This window comes from Mirounga angustirostris, unplaced genomic scaffold, assembly GCF_029215605.1.
Source record: "Mirounga angustirostris isolate CCGP_5_RB_7025 unplaced genomic scaffold, mMirAng1.0.hap1 SCAF_14, whole genome shotgun sequence".
Lineage (NCBI taxonomy): Eukaryota > Metazoa > Chordata > Mammalia > Carnivora > Phocidae > Mirounga > Mirounga angustirostris.
The window spans coordinates 79,823,547-79,841,956 of record NW_026991722.1 but is presented as its reverse complement, the minus strand read 5'-3'; the positions used below and the strand labels follow the sequence as shown (position 1 = coordinate 79,841,956).

Here is an 18,410-nt window from a genome sequence, read left to right as displayed (position 1 = left end):
GGGGCATGGCCCTCGTGCAGCTACCTCTCGGCAGCCAAGAAAGGGAGCAGAACAGCAGAGGGAGGTGTGGGGCTGTAATGAGATTCACAGGCGCCCTTACTCACCCTGCGCGTCAAGGAGACATTTTCAAAAAGGTTTGACACAGCATCCTTGCAGAGCCCTTTGCCAAAATGCAAGGTGGAGGCCCCTGGAGGACTTTAAGCCGGCTTCTGTTAACAGAGCAGTCTGTATGCATATTACAATCACGCTCTCCAATTCCCCATTAAGCAGCTGTTCCCACAAAGAGGGACAATAGCCTAGCCCCACCCCTTTGAGAGCTGATTTCAGTCCTGTCTTTGCCGGTGCCAGTTCTTTGATCAGTTTTCACGGAGGATCGGAGGGCATGTTACAAAGTGCTTTGGGCTGGCTGCCAACAGGCACCTCACTGGAGCATGACAACAGCCCGGCAGTGTCATTGTTGGGAGCGAGACCGCGCGCAGGATGCCTTTTAAAAAATAATTATATTTGAATTTTAAAAGCAATCTTCATATATGTTCGTAGAGTCATTTATATGGAAAACTATGCTGGTTCCTCTACCCTTTTAATATTTGATGTTACGTCAGCTTCCTCCACGGCTGGAATAAGCGTTCTGTGGCACCGTGGGGAGTTTTTGGACTCCTGAGTTAGGAAGGAGCCCGGAGAGGGCCAGTTCCTGTCACTTCTGTCTCCTTTCTTACCACACCCCACCCCCCGCCCCGCACCTCAGCCACATGCTCTGCTCTAAACTGACTGGAGGGGACTGGAGGGGACTTGAGGGGGCAAAGGGGCAGAGGCGTCCAAAATTAATTCAGTGTAGTGGTGGTGGTGTGTTTTTATTTTAATTTTTATTTTTTATTGTGGTAAAACGTACTTAACAGAAAATTTACTATTTTAGCCACTTTTAAACATACACTGGCTTTCAACCCATTCACGACATGATGCAGCCATCACCACTATCCATCTCCAGAACTTTTCATCTTCCCAAACTGACACTCTGACCCCGTGAAGCACTGACTCCCCGTTGCCCCCTCCCCCGGTCCCCGGGCACTCACCCTTCCACTTTCTGCTTCTGTGGACTTGATGACTCCGGGTACCTCATACAATTGGAATCATACAGTATTTGTCCTTCAGTGTGTGATTTCTTTCACTCAGCATAATGTCCTCAAGATTCATCCACGCTGGAATCTGTGTCAGAACATCCTTGCTTTGTAAGGCTGAATAGTATTCCATCGTGTGTGTACACCACCGATCTCTGGGTTGTCTACTGTGCATTGAATCTTACAGGTTGCCCGTCAACCCTGTTAGGTGTTGACTTACCTACCAACGTCTAGTTTAATTCTCACCAGTGCCGTCTGATGGTTGAGAAAAGGAAGCCTGGCAAGATGAGGAACCTCACGTGGCCTAACATGCTATTAATTAGTGGAACTGAGATTGGGTTTTAGGGCTGTCTGACTCTAAAAAATGATTGCTCTCAAATATTGGTGAGTTCCAGGATTGCTCAGGGAATCTGTTAAAAATGAAGATTCCTGGGTCCTGTCTTGAGGTGTTTTGGGTCAGAAGGTCTGGAGTGGGATTCAGGAATTTGTATCTTAACAAGCACCCCACTCTGAAGAGGTTATCCGAGAACCAGGGCTTGCTCGGTATGTCCTAAAACCTCAGGTTTTCACTACTATCTTATTCAGCCTCATTCCTGAGGGAATTGGAGACGGCTTCCCCCCGAAACATTGCATGATAAGAGAAGCAGGAGTTTTCCAGGTAAAGAGGAGTTGGGAGAGACGTAAGCATGGATCCATAAAGAGTTCCTACACAGAACGTGTGTGAGGGCATGCAGTTTGGGCTGCATGTTCAGCTCTGAGCTTCTTAGCAGCCAAAGCAAAGAGTGAAATAGGATTAGCCACAGCTGGAGCCACCTCATAATAGAAAACATGCCACCAGAAGCACAGCTGTCCCGTGCATTTTGGTCTGAGGGCTCCTCACTGAGAAGACCCCGTGCAGCAATGGAGAAGAGCCACAGACACCCCTGAGTCCATACAATAGGACCATCACGGGGCTGTTGCTTGAGGGTGAGCCAAGGTGTGATACCAACAAGCAGTTCAGTAAAGACAGACCCGGAGGGGCGCCTGGCTGGCTCAGTCAGTGGAGCGTGCGACTCTTGATCTCGGAGTTGTGAGTTCGAGCCCCACATGGGGCATCGAGATTACTTAGACCCAACAGACGTGGAGAAAATCCTGCCGTTTCAAGCCCGCTTTTCTGCGGGGGTGTAAGAGAGTTCTGTGTGTTCTGAAATGGGTCCTCTGGCTCCTCATCAGCTTGCCGGCCAGGCTCAGCGGCTCCCTTCTGTCTGGTTCCTGTCCTGAGCCTGCGGGCCTCCCCGCCCGGAAGAGAGGAGCCCAGCGGGGGCCTCTGCCTTAATGACTAGGATGCTTGTCTTTAAAGTTTGCAAAGCCCTCGGCCTCCAACCAGTGGCCACTTTGGCCCTTCTTCCTTCGGCATGCAAGAAAAGCTGCTGTCTGGTTGAGTGAGTTCTGCTATAAATCAAAGTGTCACCACTTAGCCAGTAGAAGTGATTTAATTAATCCGCTGTGTTGTCCCCTGAGCATCACTCCACCTGACTGCTAATCAACTTCCATCAGCAGGAGGAAAATACAGGCCCCCTTTTTCTGAACCGTGTTGCATGAGATGAAGGAGGAGAAGGAGGGGGAGAAAAAGTTAATTGCAGCAGGGGAGCTCAAACTGTCACAAGAAAAAAAGTCTCTTGTCTGGCGTCTGCCTCTTTATACGCCGCTGTCCTTGTCTTGGGTGAGCTGCAGGAGAGGACCACGTTTTAGTGCTATTAATATAGACATTATCTATTGTCCATATCTGTTTATCAGAAATAATATCTTGCCTGGAAACCCATGACAGATACTGCAAAGAGGAACCGTTCTTTTGTCATGCACCCGGTATTTAGACCTTTAAAACACACACTGCACACACAAAGCCTTCACTGATAATCAGATAAGACTGAAAGTTTATGTATCTATCTCCTGGGCATGGGAACGTTTTTTTGACAAATGACCACCCCAGTTTCTGTCACATGCAGGCGACGTAAAGGCAAGCCCTTGCTCTGCAATGTAATTAGGCAGATCTCGTTAATGCCATCATGCTTTGAAGATGAAACAGGCTATGGTCATGAGAATTCCAAGCCCAGGATATTCAAGAGCTTCTTTAAGAGCCTCAGATTTCCTTGAAATCTTTTCATGAATGGTAGGTAGCATGGCTCCATTTTACAGATAGGAGAAAGTGAGGCAAACAAGGGTCAGGGAAATCTCCAGAAAGATGCGGAGTGTTCAGAGTGTTCCGAAGGTGGGATCCATCCCATGTTGGAGGGAGAGGAGTGTGCCCAAGATTCTGTTTTAAAGCATGGGCTTATCTGAAATTGGATTCCTTTCTGATTACTGAGCACTTATTCTATAAAAAGAAATTTATAGAAAGTCTCTTTAGCAGGATGAAGACCAGAAAATCTTTTATCTGATCCAAAAAATGACATCTTGTATCAATTATACATAAACTTTGGTTTTTCCCCACCAGAGAAGGCCGCCCCCCCTCCCCCGCCCCAAGCAAACATGGAGTGTCTGCCCTGCTTATGTGGGTGAGTCATTCTGTCTTTAAAGAGGAGTGGGGGCAGTGTGTGCTTGCCCAGAACACTGTTGCTGCACAGATGTGCTTGGGATCAGAGCTTCTGCTGCACTAAAGTGGATGGATATATATTTTTAAAGGAAAGAGGGCCCTGAGATCTAGTTCTGCGGACTCTGAGAACCCCGGGCATATAAGGACTTCCCTGGCACAACCACACGTGGCCTCTTGATGTGTGCCGCTGGGCCAGGGCCACCCCCAGAATTCTGCATGTGCGACGGGGTGAATGACAGAGTGCCTCTCCGTTATTATGAAGTTGAAATCTGATTCACATGGCTATCTAGGGCAGCCGGAGAGGGAAAGAGCTGGCCAGAGACGCACGTGCGGGGGTGTGTGTGGTCTTGAAATGGGATGAAACGAGATCATAGATACAAAAGCCGGAGCACAGCACTAGGCATGTAGGGAGCTGCTGAGTAAAGGCAGCTTCCTTCGTGTCCAGTGCTTTTCCTTTCCGCCTTCCTTCCCCCCACCCCCATTCTTCCAGTGTTTGACAGCGGGGACCCAGATCCAGCCGTGCCTGCCTCCCTCCCTGTCCCCCAGGCTCAGGGCCCCCTCCCTCCCCACCTGCTCAGCCATCGCAGATGCAGCGAAGCGAAGCACTGCTCCCATGTGGACCTCTCGTTTCAAGGGTTTCCCCCACGGCCATCAAACTGCACTGCAGGGTGACGCCGGGCATGTGGGGGCCAGCCAGGGAGCCCTTTATCGTTGGTTTGTTTATTTTTATACACAATTTGGAAACATCTGTTCTGACATTTTCCGGGGTCGAAGACAGGAAGAGAACAAGGTTGATATTTCTCAGGTGCTAGTGCCTTCCCGCATCGGTAATTAGAAAGCAAAAGGTTCCTGTTGCCTCTCCATTTCATCGTAAACATTTCATTTGAAAGAGAAGGCAGCGTTATTGTGCCCAGGGGTTACATTGTATGCAGACAGGTTCGCATTAAAGGGAAGTCTCCTAAGTAAGAAATGGCACAGCATTATGAAACCCATGGCAAAGGTCTGTGTGACTTTCTTTTAGACAAAAGACCAGCCACTGGGAGCTGGGAGTCCACTGCAGCGCTTGTCTGCTTCCTTGAATTGGAAACATATTTTCTTTTTCTCAGTTAAGCCCCTTCTCTACACGAACATGATAAAGTTCGTGCCCAGAGGTTCATTGAGGGTAGGCGAGCCAGTGTATTGGTTCAGAACCATTTACTGAGCACCTACTCTGTCCAGATTTGCACTAAGTGATAATGAAGACACCACCCAAGCCCTCCTGTAGCATAATTATAATACAAAGTGGTGTGTGCCACCAGGGGAGTGAATTAAGACTCTGGGAATGCAAAGAGGGAGTGAGGAAAGCCTTCAGGAGATGTGTGCCAGGCAGAAAAGGAGGAAGGAGATTAAGGACTGGAAGGAAGAGCTTCTACCTAAACCAAAAGAGGTGACATAAAAGTTGCTGGAACCATCAAACAGCATCAGTGGATAATTATATGCCATATTACGTACAGCACAGTATGCTCACTGCTCTAACGTACATCATCTTACTGATTCCTCCAGCATCCTGCAAAGACTCAGTGGTATTATCCTTGCTCTTCAGGTGGTGTTGGGAGAGACTGCATTGCTTGGCCAAGGTCAAGGCTAACGAGTGGTGAACTGAGATTTCCCACCAGGTCTGTCTGTCTCCTCCCCACCCCCCACACATTCCCCCAGCGGCACACTGCTTGGTATGACCCCAACATACAGGATGAAGCTGCAGAGGGTGAGGGGACGGACTGCAAAGGACTTTGCATGTGGTGTTACGGAGTTCGGACCTTTTTCCTGTAGGCAGTGGGAAACTAGCAGAGGTTTTTAAGTAGATATTGATTCCATTACGGATGGGAGATGGATCGGAGAAATACCCAGTGCCGGACTGCAGCCCAGAACCACGGCTGCTTATCCGATTCAAGTGCTGTCCACCCCCCTTCTGGCCCAGCCTCCAGTATGGCGGCTGCTCGAGTCTCGCACGGGAGCTGGGAAGGAAGCCTTTTTCTTTTCCTTGTCTTTTTTAGCTCAGATAAGCTTTTTCTGTTTTTGCTATAAAGCTCACGTAGGCATATAAGCGTAAAAAAAAATTAAGTGGCATGAGAAAAGGAATGAAAGTAGAAGTCTTCTGACTCCTCACTCCCAGATGTAACCACTGTAACCATTTCTTGTACAGCTTTCCTGAAATTTTGTGTTTTTTTATGTCTATATAAAATGGTTCAACATTCGGAAGGGCTTTTCTCTCTCCCACTGCTGCCCCCAGCCTCTGTGTATTACAAAGTCATCATTTCCTTGTGTTTAGGCAGAGGTGGTTGATGCGCATGCAGACGGATACTGGAACATGTTATTTCCCTTTTTCCTTGAAGAACAAAAGTATGCTATCAACACTGTTCCACTTCTTGCTCTTTTACGTTATGATAATTTTTAAAAGCCCAATGTTTAGATAGTGGTTACCAGGTACCATGAATTCTTCTAAGTGCTTTCTGGGTTTTGTTCCGTTGGATGTTATGACAGGGACACTGTTACGGTCTCCATTCTCTGGGGAGGAAACTGAGGCACAAAGAGATTGAGTAACTTACTGAAGGTCATTCAGTTAGTGAGTTATCCCTGACCTTGGGCTGGAACTGGAATGAGGCAGGAGAGGAGATGCCACTGGTAGTCAGGGCTAGTCTGACGATGTTCTGGGTGTTGCTTGGTTTTGTTTGTTTGTTGTTTTGTTTTGTTTGCACTCACTGGATATCTTTACAGATCAGCACATACAGACTTCTTTCTTCTTTCATGTGGCTGGAGAATACTTAATTTTAGTTGCTTCATCATTTGCCTATTGGTGGTTATTTGGTTGTGTCTTATCTTCTACAAATGCTACTGCAGGTGAAGCATCCTCATATGTACATTGTGGAGTGCTTGAGCAAACGTCTCTGTAGAAGAAGTGGACTTCTAGTCATTTATTCTAGTCCCTGGGTATGCATCCTTTAATATTTCACTAGATACCACTAAATTGGACTCCAAATCACTGCACCCAGTTTGTCCTCCCCAAGAATGCATGAAAGTGCCGATCCCACATCCTCACCCATCCTGGGCATCATCAACCTGTTTAATCTTTGCCAATCTGACTGCTGAAAAACTGGCTCGTTTTAATTCACGTGCATTATAAGCGCATTTTTTTCATGTGTTTATTGGCCACTTATATTTCTTTTATGAACTGGTTTTTGTGTCCTTTGTACATTTTGTGTTTTGGCTTTGTCTTTTTTATAGAGACATATAAGAGCTCTTTGAATACTAAAGAAATGCGTTACAAATATTTTTTAGGTTTATTGTTTGCATTTGTAATTTTTTTCACCATATGGGAGATTTTAATTTCTATGTAGTTAGATATATTAATCTTTTCTTTATGGCTTTGGGTTTTGTGTTTGCCTTTTCCTCCCCATGATTATATATATTTTTAATGACCAATTTTTTTTTCCCTAGCCTTTTATGGCTTTAATTTTTAAATTGAACATTACTCCGTTTAGAATTTATTTTTGTGTAAGGAGTGATAGAGGGGTCCAGCTTAAATTTTTGGCTTTGAGGGGAAACTGTTTAGACTCCTTGGTGCCCAGGCTTCATGGGACTGGGGCAGCCACTTAGCAGGAGGCTGGACACTGGTAGGGAGTGCTCTCAAAGGGAGGGCTGGGGCTGCAGCTGGCTAGGGCCTTGGCTGCCAGGGGCTGCCAGGACCCAGAGCAGCCAGCCTGGGGCACCTGGAGACATGGGGGTGAGCCAAGCACAGAGTCCCAGTCACCAGAGGGAGAGAGGCATATCTGACTTGTCTCCATATTGCAGTGCTTCTCCTGGGCCCCAGCAGCTTGCTAACTGGCCTGTTGTACGGACTGAGCTATTTCTGCCCCCCGCTATGCTGCTGCTTGGGTGCGTGTGACTCTGGGACCTTGAGCTCATTCCTTCACCTTTCTGAGCCAGACCGTCCCCTCTGTGATCACAATGCCTACCTCCATGAGCTGTTTCAAGAGGTTTCTAGAATAAATGGAAAAGTGGGTGCTCTGCAGGTGGAAAGTTGAAACTATCAGCTACCTCTTTGCTACTGTTATTATGTCTTAGATGTGTCCAGCCTGTAATGAATTTAAGTTGTAAGAATTACATTTGATTTCCTTGTGGGACACAGTTTTGTTTTGTTTTTTTTCTTTTTTAACTTGTAGTGAGAAAAGGAAGCTTTCTAAACATTTTTTCTGGGTAGGTTCTTGTACCCCCCTAAAATGTTCGCTGCTATCCCCAAATCTTGGACACTTGGAAAAATAAAAGATGGGCTTGGAATGGGGGAAGGTCTGTGTCAGGTAGCATCAGGTACCTACATAAAACAGACTGGGGAATTCACTTCTGGCTCATTTGGAATAAAGTCCTGGGCACTCAGGCTTTATTTGATCCTGGGACTTTGGTCTCTTTCATGCCTTAGTTTCTCCCACTAAGTTACACAAGAGACCTTATACCAAAGACAAATCAATCTAGAATGGCATGTAGACTAGTGATTGAGAGGATGGTTTCCAGAATCTGACCACCTGACTTCAAACCCCAGCTCTGCCATTTACTGGGTGACTTTGGGCAACTTACATACCTTGCTTGTCACTTCGTGGGGTAGGTGAAAACCTAAGGACCTAAGTACCTGAGTACCTGGGAGCTTAGAACAGAGCCAGGTACACAGCAAGTGCTTAATAAAAGTACCTGTTATCATCTTCAAAGATTTCATTGGAATTGACAGCCTATCACATATTGAGGCGTCTTTGGTCAATAGTCCCATAGTAGGTGCTGTAGGGCCCCGGGGGGGCGGGGGTGGGCGGTTGGCTATTAAAGAAGTTACAAGGATGGTTCTCACAGAAATGAAGATTCACTCTGAGAGGAGAGAGGCTGCAAACACACGTGGGAAGATTGTAGGCCAAGTACTGTAAACGCCTGCACCTGTAGGGAGAGAATAGACAGGCATCATTCAGGAGGGATGCACAATATGTCTGTGAGTAGTAGGTATATGGTTGTGCATATTAAAACATATAGGAATACTTTCTTCTCCACAAAGAAATATGCTTTCTCCATTTGTCCCAAAACTTGCTCAGCTAGATTTTCTCACATTTGGTGGAAGCCTGGCTACAGAGAACTGGTTCTTCATCACGGAAAAATACCAGATGTGAATGATAACTGACCGCCAAGCCTTAGAACCAAGGGGATGAGAGGGGGCCGTGGGGTCTTGGCAACTGGGAGAGGGTGGCCCCATCTCAAAGGACAACTACTTATGGGGCTAGAGCTCCTACATCTTCAATATTTTTATCCTTTTTGATTTTTCAAAAGTTTTTATTATTATTAAAGATTTTTATCCTTTTTTTTTTTTTTTTTTAATGCTGGCTAAAATAATGGGAAGATCATATGCTGGCCCATCACAGCATGCCTGTGGGGATGGATTTGACCTCTAGGTCCCAGGTTTGCAACCTCTGCATGTGGCCTGTCCCATTAGGGTGCATATATGCAAATTAACACACACTGCAGAGTTGTCACATGAAAAAGACTGCCTAGCTCCGCAGTTTCCTTTGTCCAAATTGTTAAAGTATTGTCTCTTCATGAAGTCCCCTGTTCCAACCCATAGGCTACCATGATCCCGCCACATAAACTGCCTTTTCGGAAAAGATAAGATTGAAAGTAAAGTATGTTTTCACACACTCTTATGTCCAAAGAAAGATAGAGAGGGTTTGAAGTCATGGGTGAATCAGTACAGTTGCAATTTTAGATGTTACCTGATTGAGCACACCCATGTTCCCACCACCACTCTTCACAATAGCCCAAAGGTGGAAACTACCCAAATGTCCACCCGTGGTGAATGGATAAGCAAAATGTGGCGTGTCCCTACAACAGAATATTTAGCAATGAGAATGATGTGGCACTGAGCAATGCTCCAACATGGATGGACCTTGAACACATTATGCTAAGCGAGAGCAGCCAACTCCAAAAGACCACATTGTGTGGTTCTATTTACATGAAATATATAGAAGAAGCAAAGCCATAGAGACAGAAAGGAGATTAGTGGTTTCCAGGGGATGGAGGAAAAGGGAACTTGGGTTTAACTGCTATTGGTATGGGGTTTCTTTTAGGGGAGACAAAAATGTTCTAAAATTAGATTGTGGTGATGGTTGCACAACCCTGTGAATATACCAAAAACCATTGAATTGTATGGCATGTGAACGATAGCTCAAGAAGCCATTTAAGGAAAAAGATTATATGATTCATTCTTTTGGTGACCTTTGCCACCTACAGGGACAGTGTCACTGTCATCCTCAAATACAAAGGACGGCGATGATAATTATGACCTATGAAATGCATTGGCAGTTGGTTGCCGTAGGCAAATATAACTGCAGTTCAGATATTGGGTCACTGGACCATTATTATGTTATTTACTAATATTGTGTTCCAAATCCATATTGAGCACTATAAACAGTCAGGTTAATTTTAGGTATGTGAGGACAGGGGAATTTTAAGAATGCCGGTGCCTCTTCCCATAATCTGCCCAGTTCCTGCGAGGGGAAGCCGGGGCCGCTGTGCCACCAGGCCCGAGTCACATGTGAACCCAGAGGATCTTGGCACACGGCCACCGGTCCATCCTGTTTGCTACCAGTTGGAGGTTGTGTGTGTGTTTGTGTGTGTCGGGGGGTAAGTTTTCTCTTTGGCTGTCCATCAGGCCTCGCCTTCACCCTTTTCACCCTCCAACCCCATCCCTCCCAGAGCACTGCAACCCGGCCGTCGGGGTGAACTAAAAGCCCCCGCCATCTCTCTGAGTGCGATTGAAGGAGGGCAACCAGGGAGCAAGACAAGCCCCGCTTCTGACAACAGCCTCCTCTGCTTCCTCTTAGTGGCCTCCCGTTGTCCTCTCGCTCGCTGGCTGTGCGAGTTTTCCCTCCATGGAGGGTGTCCTGTGGAGAAAGGCACCTCTCCCCATCCCTCTTGCCAGCTTCCCTCCCCGCCTCCCAGCACCTTGCCCAGCACTTGGCCTGTTCCCGACTTCATATGTTTTTGTTCCTCCTTCTCTGAACTCTGAGGTCAGCGCCCCTTCCTACGGCTTACCCCGCCCGGTCCGTTGTTTCACTCCGGACTGTCACTTAGCACGCTTCCTGCCTGAGTAGGACAAGACCTTCTAATGAAAGTCCCTCTTCACTCTGGGGGCCCTTGACCATTAATGGCCTCTGGAAGCAGATATTGTCTGACTTCCGGGAGTCTGAAGTGCTTGACCTGCACATAATTACGAAATGACCTACCAGACAAGGAAATGTCTGTTTATGCTCCGTCCCTGCCTGCCCCTCCCACGCTGCTCCCCAAGGGGAGAAGTTTGGCACTGTTGCTTCCCCCATGTCCACTGTGAGTCTTTCCTCTCGCTTCCCGTCCTGTCCCCTCCCCCCGGACCTGCAAGCCAGCCCGGTGGTTAAGAGCACATGGAGTGAATGTTCTTGCTTAGAACGTGGCCGAGCCATGCAGGTGGACGGCCTCCACTCAGCCACACCTGCAGCGGTATCTACTGAGCAAGTGCGACGAGCCAGGCGCTGTGTTACGACGCTGGCTGGAGACCTGTCTGATGCGGTCCTTGCTCTCATGGAACTTATGGTTTAGAGGACACGTACTTAATGACAACTGCGACGAGTGCTTTGATGGAAGAGTTCAGGGCACAAGGAAAGCATTTGATGGGGAGACCTGGCTAGTGCTGCTGGGAGCTTGAGAGGACTAGGGGCCAGTTATTCATTGCCTTGGTGGGCCCTTTTCTCATTAAAAAAATTACCTTTTACATAAACTGCGTTAGTATAAGTCCAGGTTAGATTCATCATTACATAGTCATTATTATAGTCACTTTGTTCTTCTGATTTTCAAAGAAATTGGACATTTTTTCCCATGGCTTCTAAAGGTTATTGTGGACCCCAACAAACAGTACCTGCTGTGTGTAATGGAGAAGTTGGCCCTGGAAAAGGCATCCCTGAAGAGGAGACAACTGAGTTGAGATCTGAAAATAAACAGGAGTTAGTTCAGTGAACTAGGTGTGAAATGAAGTCTAGACAATGGACATAACATATGCAAAAGCCCTGTGGTAGAAGGAACTATCACTTAAAGAGCATCAGTGAGGTATGGTTCAGAGAACAAGGAGAAGCATGGATAAAGTGAAGCTAGAGAGAAAGCAGGACTGTATGGGCCACAAAGAATCATAACCTTTACTCCAGAGCAGTGGGAAATCATTGGTAGGTTTCAAGTAGCAGGTGTTGAATGACTCCTGAGGATATCAATAGGAACAGAGTTGCATTCTATAGGACTGGGTTTCCAAAGCCTCCTGGAAAAAGCCTCCCAATGCTTGCAAGTAAAGGACACACTCTCCAGCCAGCCTGCTGTCCCCAACCCCCACACGAATGCATATAATAATCACACAGCCCAGAATGCTCAAAGGGAACATTTGGCCTCGGTCTGCAACCCCAAGACCCACAGATTCGGGGAAGAAACTAATAAAACATCAACCTTGAATTTCACCCCTGACTCCACCCTCTTTCCTCTACATGTGTACGTACCCCCGAGCTGCACTCATGGTTCACATCATTGTTGGCTGCTGTTTAGTTTGAGGGGTGAGGAAGTGATGGAGGGGGGGCCAGAAAGCTATTTTAGGGAGCCTCAGTTCCTAAAGCATGCTGAGGAATTCATTCATCCTTCCGAATGCCTGTGGTCACACCTGACTCCTGGGGCAGATTCTTTCCTTTTGGCACAGCGGAACTTGGCAGGGGCTACGGCATCTTCTAATTTGTTGTCCTGTTTGGCTTGTTTAACCCCACCCCACCCTTGTTCCTGTTTTGTTTGATTTCCTTCCTCTCTTATGCTGGGATTATTCCGCTTATCGTGGGAGAAAAAGGTGCAGTGTTTCAATCTGTCACCCGGTGTTTGGGTCCCCAAGGTAGCACATGTTGTGACAACGGGCATAGGAGGAGGTGGCCAGTCTTTTCTGTCCCCTTTCTGCACTCCGTACACCTGGGTCTGGGTGCCATTTTCATTTTCCGACGAAATCCATTAGCCTTGTTGGGAGATAGTTGATAATTAGTGGATCAACTAGATATAAACTCCTGCAGGCTCTGGACCATGTCTTGTGTTTATTTGCTCTGTATCCCCACAGCACCCGGGATAAAATAGCATTGGAGGGTCATGTATTGGTTGATTGGACAAATCCAGAATTTCATAGGTGAAATATTTCTTGGATCCCATCCTCCCTCTGCTGCCTCAGGCCCTCGTCATCTGTTTCTTGGGCCTTTGTAATAATTTCTCGTTTCACCTTCCCACCCATTTCCTAGACTTTTCAAACATTTGAGCCCATAACTTCCACTTTTTTGACTTAAGTCAGTTTGGTGGGGCTTCTAACATTCAGGTTTTCCTGGCCTACGTGAGGTTGAAGGTGCAGCCCATTCTCCCCCATCTTCATATCATCAGTATCTTTAACAAGGCCTGGCTCTTAATATACATTTAACAGTGTGTATTGAATGAATGAATGAGTGACAGAATGAAAAGGGAGGACCTACATACCTCTGCCAGCCTCCAGCTCTCTCTAACCCCTGCCAGGATGAATTCATGCAAAATTCTTCTAGCTCGTCATTTACCTGGAGTTACTGCAAAATCTTCCTCAAAGGAGGGATCCAGAAGAGTTGTAACATTAAATGAGTCTGAGGAATGATGCATACTCTTTCCATGTTTTGAGAGTGACCACGTACTTCGGCATTTAAAAGACATCCCGTGTTTAGAAACCTCTTTAGTTCTCTTTAATATGGAATTTCCCCAACTCATCTGACCATGGAACCCTGTTTCTCAGGGGATCTTCCAGAACTAGTCTTCCAGGCCTTGCGAGCTTAATATGTACGCCTCATATCCTTGTTTATAAAATATAATAGCATGCTGCCTGGTGCCTCAGTAGAATTCTCCTAGCCTCTGAAGGTCTGTTTAGATCATCTCTAAGAACAAATGGTCAGTCCACAAAAACATGCATCAGTAGTGCAGACATGCACAGAAGTGGATATCTCTTTGAAGTCCTGATTTCAGTTTCTTTGGATATATACCCAGAAGTAGGATTGCTGGATCATATGGTAGTTCTGTTTTTAATTTAGTGAGGAATCCCCACACTGGCTTTTCATTTTCATAATGGCTGCACCATTTTACATTCCCACCAATAGTGTGCGAGGGTTCTGCATTCTTGCCAACACCTGTTCTTTTCTGTTCTTCTGATAACGGCCATCCTAATGGGTGTGAGATGACACCTCACTGTAGTTTTGATTTGCATTTCTCTTATGATTAGTGATGTTGGGCATGTTTTGATACGCTTTTTGGCCATCTGTATGTCTTTATCGGAGAATTTTCTATTCAAGTCTTTTGCCCATTTTGAAATCTGGTTATTTGGGTTATTTGGTTGTTGAGTTGTAGGAGTTCCTTGTATATTCTGGATATTAACCCCTTATCAGATACATGATTTGCAAATATTTTCTCCCATTCTGTAGGTTGGCTTTTCACTTTCTCGATTGTTTCCCTTGATACACAGAAGTTTTTAAGTTTGATGTAGTCCCATTTGCCTATTTTTGCTTTTGTTGCTTTGGTGTCATATCCATGAAATCACTGCCAAATCCAATGTCTGGAAGCTTTTCCCTTGTGTTTTCTTCTAGGAGTTTTATAGTTTTGGGGCTTACATTTAGGTCTTTAATCCGTGTTAAGTTAATTTTTGTATATGGTGTGAGGTAGGGTTTCAACTTCATACTTTTGCATAGCTGTCCAGTTTCTCCAGCATCACTTGTTGAAGAGACTGTCCTACCCCATTCTGTAGGTAATTACTGATTTTTATACCAAAGCTGAAATGCACAAGGGTAGCAGTGGTAGTAGTGAAAGAGGGCATCTGTCAGCATTATCTGGGCCCTAGTGATGTCTTTCAACTAACTCTCCTCCCCAGATCTGGTTTGTTTGGGAATAGGAAACATGGGGACTGGCCAGGTGAATGTTGGAAAAGCTCCTGGGTGATCTAATAAGTATCCCTCTTATTCTGGTTAAAAACCTAGAACCAACAGAGAAAAGAAATCATCTAATTGGTTAGAATGGTCACTCTGCAATGTAGAGACACCTTGCCCACAGGTGTCCTCTTTCCAGATACTGGATTCTGTTCTTACTGGGTTTTCTTAAAGCAGGGCACACCTGTGAGCCGTTGGAGGCTTGCAGATCCAGCTGCCCAGGTCCTGATGAGGAGGTGTCGGCTGCCCCATATCTGGACAGGCAGGGAAGCATCCCGAACATCTGCCTACAGTCCGCACACCCATCTGGATGGCCATCTCGGGGGAGGGGGGAGGAGGAGCAGCTAGAGGGAGGTGGGGAAGGAAGGACAGACAGCCCTTCGGCGTGGAAGGCAACAAGCACAGATGTTTGCGATGGCAGATGGCAGACTGCAGCAGCGCCGTCCGCAGCAGCCCTGGCCAGCGAGGGGAAAGGAGAGGGAGAGGGAGGCTGGCCAGGCTCCTCTGGAGCCGCCTCTGTGTACATGGTGTGCACATCTGCCCCTCCCCTCCCAAGTATTGATCCGGCAGCAAGGGTATGTAGGCCTCTTGGAGAGCCGGGTCTAGCTGCAGGCTTACGAGTGCTCTTAAACAATTGTTGCCTCGGGGTTGTGCTGCCGTGTTTCTGAATACCCACTTGACCTGCGCCTGCCAGGCTTTCACAGTGGCCACTAAGTGGAGGGAGGCAGCCCCAGGGCATCCAGCATTTCCTCTTGGAAAAGACTGCTCCACAGGCTGCTTAGCCCTTCAGAACCGCAAACCAAGGCCCCTATCAGATCAGGTGGAGGAAGAAAGAGGCCCAGAAATGTGGGCTGAGCAGTCTGGGTGTAATGGAGGTTCTTTTCCTTACTGTCCGTGAAGGCATTACTCCCCGGCAGGCAAAAGAGTGGTGGAGTGAGGGGTGGAGGGGCCGGGAGTTGGGGGTGGGGGTGCTGGAGCAAGGGGATGGCAGATACCACCACCACCCTCGTGTGCTCACGGCCGAGCACCTCTTTCCCCATGAGCTCTGCCGTACTTCAGAATCCTTCTCAACCCGGCTCTTTGGGAGGCTACCACCGGCTGGTTGGGGTGGACGCTGGAGAGGGAGAGCTGCTTTATAGAGTACCAGTCCTGGCGCTGCCTCAGTGGCCTGTGTCTCTGGAGGAGTCCCATTGCCCTTGGGATCTTAGTTGTCCCAGCTGGAAGAAACAGAAAAGCCACTCCACACTGGGCTGAACCTTGAAGAGGCGGGTTGGGAAGCCACAGGGACACCCAGGGGCTGGAGCCCAAGTCTAATGTTCACTGCTCCCGAGTTCTTTCCCAGCCTTAGTGCGGAACCTGGGAAATGGGGGGAGTCATCTACACTACGTTGAAAGGGAAGGTGCAGGGTGGGTGGATGGGCATGCGCCCAATGTCACGGGTGACCAGAGAATCAGAGCAGTGACAATAAAAGCCAACCCCTGATCTGAGCACTCAACCAGTGTTAAGTCCTTCAGCCCTCCCCACCACCCTATGACGTAACCACTAGAATCCTTCCTCTTGGACACGATGAAGCAGACTCAGCCAGGCTGAGTACCTCGTCCACACAGCTGCCCCTACTACTACCACTATTACTGGTGCTGTTGCTGCTACAGGACTGGGATCAGAGCCCCGGCATCCTGGGTTCAAAGTCCATGCCTCTAACTACTGTGTCTTGCTACAAGACAAACAGGAAAACAAACCCATTTTTTTATCCGCCGGACTGACAAACAGTGGGTTTGATACTGTCGAGCCCTGATGAAGCTGCACCTGATTGCCTCCAGGAAGGACCGGGGGGCCAGGATTGAGCCAGAAGTTGGGGGCATTTTCCTCTTGTCCGTGTTTGTTTTGTAGTGCAGAATACAGTTCCATAGTACTTGGGCTCATTAACTCATTGAAGAGAGAAGAGTGAAGAGGGTCAGGGAAGAGAACCAAACATAAAGACAGACAGAAGGTCCTCAGAAGCCAGAACCACCTTGGACATGACCTCTGGGCTGCCAAAACCCAGCCGGCTTTAGGCCTTTGGGGAGCTTATTCTTTTTTCCAGCACGCAGGACTCGCATGTTCCAGGCGCTGTGTCGGGCTCTTTGCCCTTTCCACGCAAGCCCAGGGTGTGCCCTAACGCACCGTCCCCGCCGCCGTCCCCAGTCTGGGTGCCTCTGGGGTACTGAGGTCATGGCCGCAGCCAGGGAGGAGCCGGTTCACCCGTCGGCTCTGATCTGTGATGGGCTGTTCCCCCAGAGCAGCTGCTGCAACAACATTTACTTTGTACAGCAGCCAAGAGAGAGGGAGAGAGGGAGCGCAAGAGCCAGCGAGCACGAGCCTACCCCATTCCAAACCGTTTCTGACAAAATCTGGCACTCCTGGTTCTAATCAAAATGCTGAACTTTGGAACAAATTAACATTCCACAGCCCTCGCAGGGAAAAGGAGAAATTCAGCCGAGACACACTTCAGTTCACAACCACAACAAAAATAGCTTCTCCCGGGGAAGACACACTCTGCTAACAAGGTCACTTTTGTTTTGCTTCCCCTGCCATCTGGCTGAGTGGCACCAGGGGCTGGGTTTGGTACCGGCTCATTCTGCCGAGAGTGGCTGGGAGCCGGGTGGCACTGCAGACGGCTTCTCAGCCTCCTGGCAAAGGGAGCCGGCACAAAGTTACCTTCAGACGTCCCCCAGCAAGCACGCAGATGGAGCCCCGGTTTCACCCAGCCCGACTCTGCTCTGAGCTCCGAGTTTGCAGAAGGTGTGACACCAGCAGACAGCAACAAGCAGGTGGGAATCCGAGGAGAGCGAAAAACACGACAGGATGGGAAAGCTATCTTCGTCTCGAAAAACATTCCAGAACCCGATGTAATGCTCGCTCCGGAGAGTTGGAAGTCTCAGTTCCAGAAGGCGAACAAAGAAGCGTGATTTTGTTTTTGGTTTTGGTTCTTTTCTTTCTTTCTTTCCCTCTCTTCTCTCTCTTTCTCTCTTTCTCTCTTTCTCTCTTTCTCTCTTTCTCTCTTTCTCTCTTTCTCTCTTTCTCTCTTTCTCTCTTTCTTTCTTTCTTTCTTTCTTTCTTTCTTTCTTTCTTTCTTTCTTTCTTTCTTCCTTTCTTCCTTTCTTTCTTCCTTCCTTCCTTCCTTTCTTCCTTTCTTCCTTCCTTCCTTTCTTTCCTTTCTTTTTCTTTTTTTCCTCTTTCCTTGTACTTCCAAGACTCCATCTCTTTCAATTCTCCATCGGGGGTGTTGTGTAACCTTCCTTGACTCAGTTTCCTCATCTGTAGGGTAGAAATCCCCTGTATAAACCCCGGGCAGTGGTTAGGAGTGTGGGAAGAGGTGGTGGCGGTAATTGCCTGGGGGTGCAGTGCTGGCTGGGGCTCTCAGAGAACCGGGGTGCACTCAGACCTTTGTGGCCCAGGAAGACGCTCACGGGGTGGGCCGAGTAAGACCCCTCAACAGCGCTCTGCAGAATTTCACACGACGTGAACAGTCTGCCCACAGGGACTCTGTAAGGTGTTGACCTGGCACCAGAGCGCAGCGTTCAGATGACAAAGACACTGCTGCTTCTACTCTACCAGTGATTTCCAGTCTTTTAAACTAGGAGATTGTGAATCTGCACAAGGGGTTCATGACCCGCTGAAGCCACGCACCTCCTAGGAGGAGGCCAGGGG

General features: G+C 47.7%; 1 long non-coding RNA gene across 1 annotated transcript; it reads right to left on the bottom strand.

The window, feature by feature from the left end:
• Window positions 1–7,449: 7,449 nt before the first annotated feature.
• On the bottom strand, window positions 7,450–17,601 carry LOC129046204 (uncharacterized). The gene is made up of 3 exons (XR_008507085.2): window positions 17,418–17,601; window positions 11,642–11,710; window positions 7,450–8,640 (listed from the first exon to the last, which is right to left on the bottom strand). It is a non-coding gene; the product is annotated as an uncharacterized LOC129046204 (long non-coding RNA).
• Window positions 17,602–18,410: the final 809 nt, after the last annotated feature.